Below are 13,197 nucleotides of genomic sequence, written 5' to 3'. Positions count from 1 at the left end.
AAAAGTGGCAAGTAGGGGGGAAAGTGATCACTATCCTTTGGAACTTTACATTGATGTGCAAATGTTTAGTGACACTCTCGCCAACTCAGCTACCTCACCAACTGAGAACACCAACGGAAAAATGTGTGAGGATGTACACATAACTAACAATAGACGTGCAGTAAAATGGTCCTATATTTTGGCGGATGGCAAGGCTCTGGCGTCGGTGTATTCTCTTTTTGAGAAAACATTTGAACATATAGTTGGACAACCCTTTTTACCTGTACACTTTAAACACTTTGTCAAACTCCACAATGCATTTTTTAGTGAACTAAAAACCTATTTGTCAAAAATGCCAAAGAAAAAACAACAAAACATAAGAGTAGGAAGTCACGGAAAATTATGGTACGACCACTCATGCAGGACGGCTAAGAGAAACCTACTGCTTGCTATAAAAAATAAATCAAAAGATGAAGTTAAACTTGCAAGGGAGGTATATAAACGTGCCCAAAAAACAGCAAAATAATTATGGGAGGAGTTGATTTGGGCTGAAATGCTAGCTGCTGCAAAAATTAATGACAATGTTGGCTTTTGGAGGCTGGTGGCAAACGAGGGACACGCAGGCAGAGCTGTGAAAGACATGTTTCTGGACGAAATGACATGGGTGACCCATTTTACATCCCTTTACAAACAATATGATGGTGATATCAACATGATTCCATGGTCTCCTCCTCCTATTGAACCCCTTGATTTTACACTGGAGGAAACAGTAAGGGCGATTAATGAATTAAAAAACACTAAAGCACCAGGCCCTGATAAAATACCTGGGGACCTATATAAACATGACATTGGGGTATGGGCTCCTTATGTGAACCGTCTGTTTAATATTCTGTCCACAAATTGTCATTTTCCGGATAGTTGGCGTGCTGCGGAAGTTGTGTTGATCTTCAAAAAGGGGAATAGACTGATACCTTCTAATTATAGACCAATTAGTCTTATGGACACCCTGCAAAAACTATATGCCAAACACTTATTATTTCGGATCAATGACTGGCTGGAGGACTCCAAAATAATCTCTAAATTCCAAGCTGGGTTTAGGAGTAAGACCAGCACCATAGATCAAATATTTAGATTCTGTTGTTTGATTTGGAAGTATGTGCATATTAGGAAAGGCCATTTGTATGTAGCCTTTGTTGACCTGAGAGCTGCATTCGATCTTGTCCCTCGCAGCTTGCTCTGGAAAACCTTAAGCGAAGTAGGCTTGCCAGGGTGCCTTTTATCACAAATAGTTGAGCTGCATGCTGGAAACTTTGCAAACATTAGGTGGGGTCCAAATGGTGAGCTGACGCGTAATATTCCTATTGAACGTGGGGTTCGCCAAGGGTGCGTTTTGGCCCCCACCTTGTTTTCTCTGTTTGTTAATGATGCTCCAGATTATTTAAATGGTTGTATTAATGATTCCCCGCAGCTCAATGGAGAAAGGGTGCCCGCGTTGCTCTTCGCGGATGATACCATTCTCATATCTCAGACCAAGAAGGGACTCCAGGCACTCCTAAACTCCTTTAGCCGATACTGCATCACTAAGGGTCTGGAAATTAATGCAGATAAAACGAAATGCATGGCATTAAATCCCAGCAAACCAGACAGAGGGTTTTTGACCTTGAATAGCCAGAAACTAGGAATTGTGGAAAACTTTTCTTATTTGGGTGTTGCACTTGATTCAAAGCTAAGTTGGAAAGCCCAAATTGAGACGAGTAAGATATCATATGCCCACAACTTAAAGCCAATCATATGCAGACTGAACGCTAGCACAAGCAAGAGTGTAACACCTGTTTTGGAACTTTTTAAATTTAAAATCCAATCTGCTGTGTTGTATGGAGCCGAGATATGGGGACCTTGGGCTAGAGAGAGCTTCCAGGGCTTGGATAACAAATTCATGCGAGCCATTGTAAGGGTCCCAAATAGTACACCTTTAATACCCCTCCAGCTTGACTTGAACTTTAAACGTACAGATTATTACTCTATTTTAAGACCATTAATGTTTTGGGTTAGGCTATGGACCACTCCAGAATTGGTAGAGTACAGAAATGGTCTACAGGAACTAATGAACCTTGATTCTTTTAATTCCATCCAGTGGCTTGTACATATCAAAAAATGGTTTATGCTCTTGGGCCTGTACTCAATGTGGGAGACTCCTGATAATTTACCGGCCTCTTCTAAATTAATAGTTAAGCGGGCCTTTTGGTCTCACATGAGCGATAAGCTCGTACATGGAAGTAGAGTTGGGTCCGCAATTCAAGATTTTCTATCCTTTAAGGATGAATTTCGCTTCGAACCATTTTTGGATGAAATAGAGCCACCTATTGCAAAATCCCTTTTTCTGAAGTTCAGATATGGGATCCTTATGCTGAACTATAATACAGAACGATGGTCACAGAAAAGACTGGGAGATTTGAATGTCCAAAGCGGGTGTTGCCCCATGTGTTTAAACCCCTGTATGGAGAATGAGGTTCATATGTTGTTTATATGTAGTGCCTACATGAAGGCTCGAAAGAAATGGTTAAAACCCATGTGCACCCTTCTAGGAACCAGATCCTGTTCTATAGCTTATAGGATCATAAAAAGCAATACAACCCAGTTCATTGTATTTAGCATAAGCAGGTTCCTCTACTCTGTTTACATTACTCGCAGGAAACATGGTCAGGTACTCTGAGTAGGACTTCTGCATATGTTTATAAAAGTTTGTAGCCAAAATGAAATATGTCTTAAACTGAGGTGGTAAAATTTATTTTTGTAATATATCTTAAAATTTACTGACTTGATACATTTTAAATTTACTGACTTGAAATGTTATTGTATGTATGTTGTTATGATCTATTACTTTTTAAATGTGTATATGTGTCTTTTATGGCCAAAATTGGCCGAAATAAAGAAATAAAAAAAAAATAAAGCTACTGCTATAAGTGTAAACTAAACAAAGGTTTTTTTGCAAACCAGAAAAGGATACAAAGTGAGTCAAATTTCTCACACTCCAGAATTCCTCGTAGGCTCACAAGTGATCTCGTGAGTATGGAGGACAAGGCCTCACCCCACCCGGTGACAGCTCAGGATAAAGGAGGCACCGCTCTATCCGTCGGTACCTCTGATGGTCTTCAGAGCCGTCGGGGAGGTCTTGGCATCTTCTGGCTTGGCTGGTGACACAGGAGTGACAAAACTCCTTGGCATCTTCTGACATGTGTGGCCAGTGAAAGTGAGGGACAAGCCTGTCCCAAGTCCTGTTCTGGCCAAGATGTCCTGCTAAGGGAATATCATGGGCTAAGGTAAGAAGGAAGTCCCTGAATGCCAGAGGTATGACCAACCGCCTGGAAGCACCAGGCTTGGGGTCTCTAGCCTCTGAATATAGGACCCCTTCATCCCAATACACTCTATGGGTACCTGTAGCATGCCCAACAGCAGCTTGCTGTCTGAGGGGTTCAAGAGAGGGGCAGTCCAGCTGCGCCTGCCTTAGATCTGTCCTTGAAGTTCCTCCTGTCCCAAGAAACTCAACCTGATCAGGCTCAAGCTCTTCTAGGACAGTTCCTTCTTGGGTCTCACTATCAGCTTCCTCAGAAGGCTGATCCTCATTCTGAGGCAGGGGGGAAGGCACTGCCTTAACCCTACTGCTCTTTCTCTTGGTAGGCAACTGGTCCATAGTTTCAGGATCCAGGGCCTGTTCAGTTTTGCACTTTTTGGCCTGTGACCTGGTCACAGCAAGGACATGTGCTGATATACCTAGCATCTCTGCATGAGTCCTATACTCCACTTCAGACCAGACTGAAGATTCCAGATCATTGCCCAACAAACATTCTACAGGGAGGTCTGAACTAACAACAACCTTTTTGAGGCCAGTTACCCCTCCCCATGAGAAATTAACAATTGCCATGCTATGGGTGGTAGTGACATTGCTTGTATTGGTCACTAGGTAATTGTCACCTAGTATTATCTGTCCAGGGTCCACAAAGTTAGGCGTCACCATGGTGACACTGGCACATGTGTCCCTGTAGGCCTGATCCACTTTGTTATTGATTAAATATGTTTGCCTGTACTTGCCCAAGTTATTGGGACTCACAGTAGAGGACATAGCCATGTCCACATCACAGACAAGAACAGCTTGAGTTGGTATTCTGACTAGGCCAGAATCCATCTCAGTACCCAGGGTTAACCCTACTAAAGCCTTGGGTTCAGAACCACCACTGTTAACTGTACTAGGAGGTGCAGGTACCTTAGGGGCCACAGTGGTTGGAGCTGTCTCCTTCTTGGTGCAATCACTAGTCCAGTGAGAATTAACCTTACAAGTTTTGCACCAGGGTTTCTTTGGGCCTTCCTTTTTCGTAGATTGTTGGGAACCCCCACCATTAGAAGCTTTTTGGGGACCTTGAGAAGACTTCTGGTCTTTTGCCTTCTTCCCAACCTTTTGGTCTTGCTTCTTCTGATCACCACCTTGGTTCTGGACCTTCTGCTTCACCCTGGTTCTGGCCCACTTGTCTGTCTTCTTTCCCAATTCTTGGGGAGAGGTCAGATCAGAGTCAATCAGGTGTTGATGCAATAACTGGTTCTGACAGTTGTTAAGTATTTGTTCTCTCATGATCAAATTTTATAATCCTGTATAGTCCCTAACCTTACTGCCCAGTAGCCAGCCTTCCAGAGCCTTAGTGGCACAGTCTACACAGTCAGTCCAGTCCTGAGTCTGTGTCTTCTGGGTGTCTCTGTACAGCAACCTATACTGTTCAGTGATTAAGCCAAACCCATATATTAGAGCACTCTTCAGGGCATTGTAGTTGTCAGCATCCTCATCACTAACTGTTAGGAGCTTGTCTCTACCTTTTTCTGAAAAGGAGAGCCATAAGATTGCTGCCCACTGACTTTGGGGTACCTGCTGTACTTTGCAAGCCCTCTCCAAAGCAGTTATCCACTTGTGGATGTCATCCCCACTCTGGTAGGGAGGGACAATCTTACTTAGGTTTCTATTGTCATTTGACCTTTCCCTACCTCTAGGGATGTTGCTGCCACCAGTGGAATCTAATCCACTCAACCTTTGCTCTCTAGCAAGAGCCAGGGTCTCTTTGGCAAGGGCAATGTCTTGCCTCTTGATCCTAAGCTTGACTTCCCTCATCCTAGCCTTATGCTCTCTTCTCTGAGGTGAAGTCATCCTCATCACTGCTGAGTTATTTGACCCTATTGAGTCATCAGAGTGGTAGGAGTCACTGGAAAGTGACCTCCTCCTTCTGTGCTCAGTGTTAGGCCTACTTGGGGGCCTGGATGGGATTCTCTCCTGTCCAGCCCCAGGTAGTCCTAGGGTGTCCTGGTCCAGTTCTTCAACTTGGACCTGGTCATCATCCTCCTCATCAGACCCCCCTGGATTGTCATCCTGGGAATCCTCTGTGGATGGATGCCCCCCCTTCCACTACCAGTCTGGTCTGGGGCTGCTGCTTTCTCAGCATCATACTCCATTAACAAATCTATAAGGTGTCTTAGGGTTGGACTCTGTCCTTGTCTCAGTTTCCTGAGTGAACACTGTGAGAAGTTGGCCTGGTATAAGATGTTCACTATTCTAGTGAGCACCTTGCACCAGTCCAAACAACCCTTATGGTGATGGCTGTAAAGTCAACCTTATAGACCAGCTATCCTAGTGTTAGAATGGACAAAAGCAGTCTCAGGCTAAACTCAAGAGGGCATGTGAAGCCAGCTGTTTTACCATATGCAATCCTTTTAATACCAAATGAAAGGACACCACACAGGTTATATATTCAAAATATATATGTATTTATCTCTAAACAACCCCCTGAACTCTTTATGAGCACAGGAGCACAAGCACATAACAAGTAACTTAATATAACATACAAAAGTTGCACAAATATGGATAGGCCCTGGTGGCCTGTAAAACCATATACTAAAATAGGGGCTACACTGGGCTAACAGTAGTTAGGGAGCAGGAGGCCCACGGGATGCGGGTGCAGTGTCTAAATGCACACGCGTGCACACATAGAAGTCAATGGGTGCGTAAAGTTGTAAAGTTAAAGGTTTAGGAGTCTTCCGACTGGACTAGAAGCTAACCACTTGAAACTAGGACACTAGGAGAATTAATCTTCACAGGAGCACCGCAGTACTCGCGTTACCTCACCCAGAGGAATCGGGTGCATAGGTCCCAAAGTGTGTCGGGTTTCGTCGTGGAGTTCTATGGAGCCTTGGAGAAAAGATGCTGCAGGAGAGAAGAGTCCAGTTGGATCCAAGGGCGGATCGAGGATGAAGAGTACCTGAAAGCAGAGGGGACAGAGTCTGGGTCACTAGCCAGTGACCAGGATGGAACCAGGAAGGAACCAGGCGATGTTGGGGAGCAATCAGGTGATGTCACGAAGCTTGTCTCTCCTGCCACGTGGACCAGGAGGTGTTGACCACAACCAGGAGCTTGGCACGGACTGTCCCACCAAGGCTCTCACTGTCGGTTCTCGATTCGGAATCAACAGGCCTTGGCAAATGCAACCCACGCAGGAATCAGAGATGGCTTCTGGATAAGACCAGCAAGGTCTGATGGGCTGCTCCTTTTCAGGGGAGCAAGGGCCAGTCTGGAGCAACCAGACCAGCATTGGAAATTCAAAGTTTCTTCATCGCAGAGGCCACTAGCCAACGGGCAAGTGACCGGACAGACCCGTCAAGCAGGAAAATGCAAAAGGGCCCCACGCAGCACTCGGTGAGTGTGGAGAGGTGATCTTCGGTGCAATGGATGCTCGGGGCTGGGGCTTCTCAATCCCCAATGCACAACTTCGAGGGTGCCTCGGAAGCTGCACAGAAAGCGATTCGCTAGCTTTCCAAGATGGCCGGTCCCACGTCTCTCGTCGCCTCCACGGGTCTCAGCTTTGCTGTGGCTGTGGATCGGGCTGTTGGATGTCTGGAAGTCTGGGTCTTGTCAGGCTCTGTGTTCAAGTTCCGGCGGGAGCAATGACAAAGCAAACCATTGAGCGCTTGATGGTGCCTGCATGCACAGGGTGGTCACTCCTTGACCACAAGGGAGATTCTTCAGTCTTCTATGTCGAGTAGGATGTCGAAGGGTCCAGAGTTTTGTATCAGAGTTTCAGTCAGGATTATCTAAAGTCTTGGGACTCAGCTCCTACCTATATACCAAATCTAAGGGCTGGATTACCTGCTAAGTCCCTCCTATGGGTGGGACACAGGAGAGGGAGGGTCACACCCCTTTCCCTTTGTCCAGTTTCGCGCCCGAGCTGAGGCTGGAGTGCCCCAGCACCGGTTTGAACTGGCCTATGCATGGGACACCTTGTGTGCCCCAGGCAGTGTCTCCTTTCATTCAGCCCTCCCTGCCCCAATACACTATCGCCTGTCTGGGGTGGTTCTAGCACCTCCCTGTGACAGGAAACCTATTGTCCAAGCCTCCCTCGCTGGAAGGACTCCCAGCAGCAGGAGGTCAGACTTGTGTCTGTGGCAGCAGCATCCATTTTGTGATGCTGAGGCTCTGGTTAACTTTAACCGGGATTAATGGAAGTAACATGTCTTCTCCCTCTAGAAGGGTGGAATGCTACCCCCGTCGCCAGAATTGGCGAGGGGGTAGTATTCCAAAGCGTATGACACCTTACACGACATATTTTGATAAAGCCAAAGCAAAGTTAGCATCTGACCGCGAGGTTCATGATCAGGCTCAAGCTCTTCTGGGACAGTTCCCTCTTGGATCACAGAATCATCCTCCTGGGAGGGCTGATCCTCAACCTGAGGTAGGAGGGAAGGCACTGTCTTAACCCTCTTGCTCTTTCTCTTGGGTAGTGTCTGGTCTATTGTTTCAAGATCCAGCACTGGTTCAGGTAAGCACTTTTTGGCCTGTGACCTGGTCACAGCAAGGACATGTGCTGAAATACCTAGCATCTCTGCATGAGTCCTATACTCCACTTCTGACCATACTGAGTTTTCTAGATCATTGCCCAAAAGACATTCAACTTGGAGGTCTGCACTTACCACAACTCTTTTAATTTCAAATGTGTTATATTGATTTTAAAAGGAAAAAACAGGCATAGCAATACAATGGAAAGGCAGTAGGCATAGAAGGCGAGCGAGACAGACGGTCACGTCTTCTCTGTAGATCAAACAGTAAGCTAGGTACAGGTGCCCAATCGGAAGTATCATGCCAAGGCTGTAGATGATAGATAGGAACAGAAACCCGGAACCTCCCCATACCCCCAACTCCCCCCCACCCCTACCACCCCAACCAGTGTGCCGTAGTTGTGAAGCAATCATGGAAGCAGTCACTTGAGGAATACTGCAGGTATACATGAGATCACGGAGGGTCAGGAGGAGCCTCCGTGAGTCGCAATATGCGGATGTATCTGGGGCATGTAATCTCATTAGACTCCTTGGACAGGAGGGACAGCAGCGACAGCCAAAGCTTTCAAAACGCAGCCGCGGAGTGTGTAAGTGTGGCCTGAATGCGTTCCATCCCCAAGGTGAACCAGAGTTTGTGTAACCACCCCGTATGAGTAGGTTTGGTGGTGGAACCCCAGAGTGATAGAATGTGTTGTGATGCAGCCTGCATGGCGATCCCTATTTGGCGACCTCTGGGGGATTTTAGAGGAAAGGTGAGTGCATTAGGGAGGCCCAAGACGGTGTAAGCCGGAAAGCGCGGGATTTCAGTATCAAAAGTAGAGTCAATGTCGTACAGGACTGCCTTCCAGTAATCCTGAATTTCACAGCAGTCCCAGAGGAGATGAGTCAAGGTGCCCCGCTCTCCGCATCCCCTCCAGCACAGCGCACTACGGGTTGGATTTCCCCTATTGAGTCGGACCGGAGTAAGGTGCCAGTACATGGCCAATTTTACAGCTGCTTCCCTACCTGCGGTGTTGCGTGTGGTGTGTGAGGCTCTGTAATAGATGTAGCTCCATTCCCTGGGTGTCAGGGTCCTCCCTAGTTCCCCTTCCCAGCGTCTCAGACCTGCAGTTTTGCCCGGTATAGACGGGGCCGTGAGCATTTTATAGAGATCCGAAATAAGATGCCTATCCGCGTCTTTCGTCACCAGCCACTGCTCGAAGTTCGTCATAGGTCTACCCACTAGGGGGGGCGGAATGCGGGTGCGTGAGCCAATGCCGGATTTGGAAGTATTGGAAAATGTGCGGGGGTGACGTCGTAGTGTTGTTGCAAACACAACAGTAATGGACAGAATGTGGATCAATGTCACACATTCACCCCAGTCCAAAGATCTGGGCCCAAATCCATCGTTTTTCCACTCCACACCACCCTGGGTTAGACAATGGCGATATGCAAATCAGCGCTGACCCTGTGCCCCATGGGAACAGTCCAGTCCGAACTACAAAAGCCATGTCCTTCCCAGAACGGAAACAAGCATCCGAGGACCGGCCCGGTTTCGAGGTAACACCTCTCATCAGCCCGGCTAGCTTGATTCCAGTGGTGTGGAGTGCCTGGGACTCACGTCTGAGCATCCCCAGTACACTTTGAGCGGTAATTGCAAACACAACAGTGATGGACAGAATGTGGATCAATGTCACACATTCACCCCAGTCCAAAGATCTGGGCCCAAATCCATCGTTTTTCCACTCCACACCACCCTGGGTTAGACAATGGCGATATGCAAATCAGCGCTGACCCTGTGCCCCATGGGAACAGTCCAGTCCGAACTACAAAAGCCATGTCCTTCCCAGAACGGAAACAAGCATCCGAGGACCGGCCCGGTTTCGAGGTTTCCCATGGGGCGCAGGGTCAGCGCTGATTTGCATATCGCCATTGTCTAACCCAGGGTGGTGTGGAGTGGAAAAACGATGGATTTGGGCCCAGATCTTTGGACTGGGGTGAATGTGTGACATTGATCCACATTCTGTCCATCACTGTTGTGTTTGCAATTACCGCTCTAAGTGTACTGGGGATGCTCAGACGTGAGTCCCAGGCACTCCACACCACTGGAATCAAGCTAGCCGGGCTGATGAGAGGTGTTACCTCGAAACAGGGCCGGTCCTCGGATGCTTGTTTCCGTTCTGGGAAGGACATGGCTTTTGTAGTTCGGACTGGACTGTTCCCATGGGGCACAGGGTCAGCGCTGATTTGCATATCGCCATTGTCTAACCCAGGGTGGTGTGGAGTGGAAAAATGATGGATTTGGGCCCAGATCTTTGGACTGGGGTGAATGTGTGACATTGATCCACATTCTGTCCATCACTGTTGTGTTTGCAATTACGGCTCTAAGTGTACTGGGGATGCTCAGACGTGAGTCCCAGGCACTCCACACCACTGGAATCAAGCTAGCCGGGCTGATGAGAGGTGTTACCTCGAAACCGGGCCGGTCCTCGGATGCTTGTTTCCGTTCTGGGAAGGACATGGCTTTTGTAGTTCGGACTGGACTGTTCCCATGGGGCACAGGGTCAGCGCTGATTTGCATATCGCCATTGTCTAACCCAGGGTGGTGTGGAGTGGAAAAACGATGGATTTGGGCCCAGATCTTTGGACTGGGGTGAATGTGTGACAGTGATCCACATTCTGTCCATCACTGTTGTGTTTGCAATTACCGCTCTAAGTTTACTGGGGATGCTCAGACGTGAGTCCCAGGCACTCCACACCACTGGAATCAAGCTAGCCGGGCTGACGAGAGGTGTTACCTTGAAACCGGGCTGGTCCTCGGATGCTTGTTTCCGTTCTGGGAAGGACATGGCTTTTGTAGTTCGGACTGGACTGTTCCCATGGGGCACAGGGTCAGCGCTGATTTGCATATCGCCATTGTCTAACCCAGGGTGGTGTGGAGTGGAAAAACGATGGACTTGGGCCCAGATCTTTGGACTGGGGTGAATGTGTGACATTGATCCACATTCTGTCCATCACTGTTGTGTTTGCAATTACCGTCGTAGTGTTGTGTCATATCCGAAAGGGAGAGGATGCCCTGCAGATCAAAAAGATGGCCAGCGGAATGGCAGCGGGCACCACGCTATTGTGAGAAAGCGTGTGGGTCTGTGCCCGGTGGGAACTCCGAATTATCCAAAATGGGGGTGAGAGGGGAAGGGAAAGTCGTCAACCCTCTCTTGACAGCGACCGAGTCCCAGACCTGCATGATGGTGCGGGTGATGAGTGACCGCAAGAGATATCGCGGTCTGTGCTGCCGGAGGAGGAACGGAACCTTCCAAAGGGATGTCTGGGCCATCGCCCTGTCTTGAAATAGCCATCGTTTCTCAGATTCCGGCCTATACCATTCCACCAAGTAGCGGTGTTGGGAGGCTTGAAAGTATTGTAGAAGGTTGGGGATCCCAAGACCCCCTCATCCGGGCTCCGGTACGCTAGCCGCTTGTGTAAGCGTGCCCGTTTGCCCCCCCAGATGAAATGGTGGAGGTCAGCTTGTAGGGTCGCGATGACGCCAGCTGGGGGACGTACCAGTATAGTCTGAAAGAGGTACAACATTTTGGGTAGAGCCGACATCTTCACTGCCGCGACCCGCCCCAGCAGGGAAAGGGGTTGCTTGGACCAACGCGTGAGGTCTGCCCGAATCTGGGATGTGAGGGTAGTGTAGTTAAGAGCCACCGTCGATTCCGTAGAGGAGGTGAGAGTAACACCCAGGTACGGGATTTGCATGGTCGACTGTAGGTCTCCTCCATAGGCAGGCGTGCCCAGTCGCGGATGGGCGTTTTTGCCCAGCGGCAGTATCAGGGATTTCCCCCTGTTGATTTTGAAGCCGGAGACAGCTCCAAAAGACTCCAGTTCCCCCAGAAAGGCAGGGACAGAGCGGGCAGGCTGGTCGAGGGCGGCTATGATGTCGTCGGCATATAGGCCGACCGTATGAGGTTCTCGGCCGAAGGAGATGCCATGGATATCAGGATTATCCCGAATCTTTTGTGCAAGGGGCTCCACATACAAGGCGAACAGGAGGGGTGAGAGGGGAAACCCCTGCCTCGTGCCGCGTTGGATCTCGAAAGGGCCCAACCAGAGGCCGCCCAGGCGGACCTTAGGCAGAGGGTGGTGATAACAGGTTGCGACCCATGACTGAAAGCGGTCACCCAACCGGAAGCGCGCTAAAACCCGTTGTAAATAGGTCCAGTCGACGCGGTCAAACGCTTTTTCAGCGTCGATGGCCAGCAGCGCAGAGTCCGAGTCCTGAAAGTGGGCCTTGTCGATCAAGGGGAGCAACCGTTTGGTATTGTCGCTACATTGGCGGTTTGGAACAAAGCCTGTTTGGTCGGGCTCCAAGATGCCAGGCAGGCACTGGCCAAGACGCGCAGCCAATACGCCCGTAAAGAGTTTCAGGTCCAGGTTGTGCAAAGAGATAGGGCATAACGCGGAGCAGTTCTTGGGTTTCTTGCCCGGTTTTGGTAGCACCACAATCCCAGCCGCCAGCATATCCGGGGGGATGGAGCTTGAGCCCTCAAAAGAGTTGAAGAGCTGGGTGAGAACAGGGGCCAATAGCTGGCTGAAGGTTTTGTAAAAACCGGCCGAGAAGCCGTCTGGTCCAGAGGATTTGAGAGGGCGGAGGCGGGATACAGCAGCCAGCACCTCATCCACGCAAATGGGGGCATCCAGGGCGTCCACGCTTGCCTGAGATAGCGCGGTGATCTCTGCTGATTCCAGATATGCATCAACATCCCCCGTCGACACAGTGTCGGCCCTATATAAAGAGGCATAGAAGGTCCGAAACGCCTCTGCGAGCTGGGTTTCCCCAGTGATATTGGCAGCCGAGTCGTTCGTAAGGCTAGAGATTTGTGAGCGCTGGGTTTTAGCCCTCAGGGCGCTAGCGAGTAAGCGGCCAGTTTTATTACCTCCAACATAGTAGGTGTGATGTAGACGATGAGCGGCAAATTCCGCCCTGTCCGTGTCCAAGCTGGCGAGCTGGGCCCTAGCGGCCTTCAATTGTCGCCAGATCCACGGAGCGCCGGTGCGACTATGAACTCTCTCCAGCTCAGAAACCCGGGCGGTGAGGTCTTCCCTCTTAGCCTTGCGGACCTTGTTCTCCGCCGCTGCAATTGCAATAAATTCCCTGAAATAAGTTTCAGGGCGCCCCACAGGGCCGAGACCGACGTCTGCAAGGTATCATTGGTGGCCAAGTAGTCAGAGATGCACGTGTGAGGTTGTTTGGCGACGTTGGGCCGCTGCAGAAGGGTTTCGCGCAGCCGCCATGACCCAGGTGGTCGAGTGGACTTGGGGACCCTAAGTGAGAGCTCAACCGCGTCATGATCAGAGAGGGCCGCCGGTATAATG

The sequence above is a fragment of the Lissotriton helveticus genome, chromosome 5_1 (genome assembly GCF_964261635.1).
Source record: "Lissotriton helveticus chromosome 5_1, aLisHel1.1, whole genome shotgun sequence".
Taxonomy (NCBI): Eukaryota; Metazoa; Chordata; class Amphibia; order Caudata; family Salamandridae; genus Lissotriton; species Lissotriton helveticus.
This window is presented reverse-complemented; position numbering follows the sequence as displayed.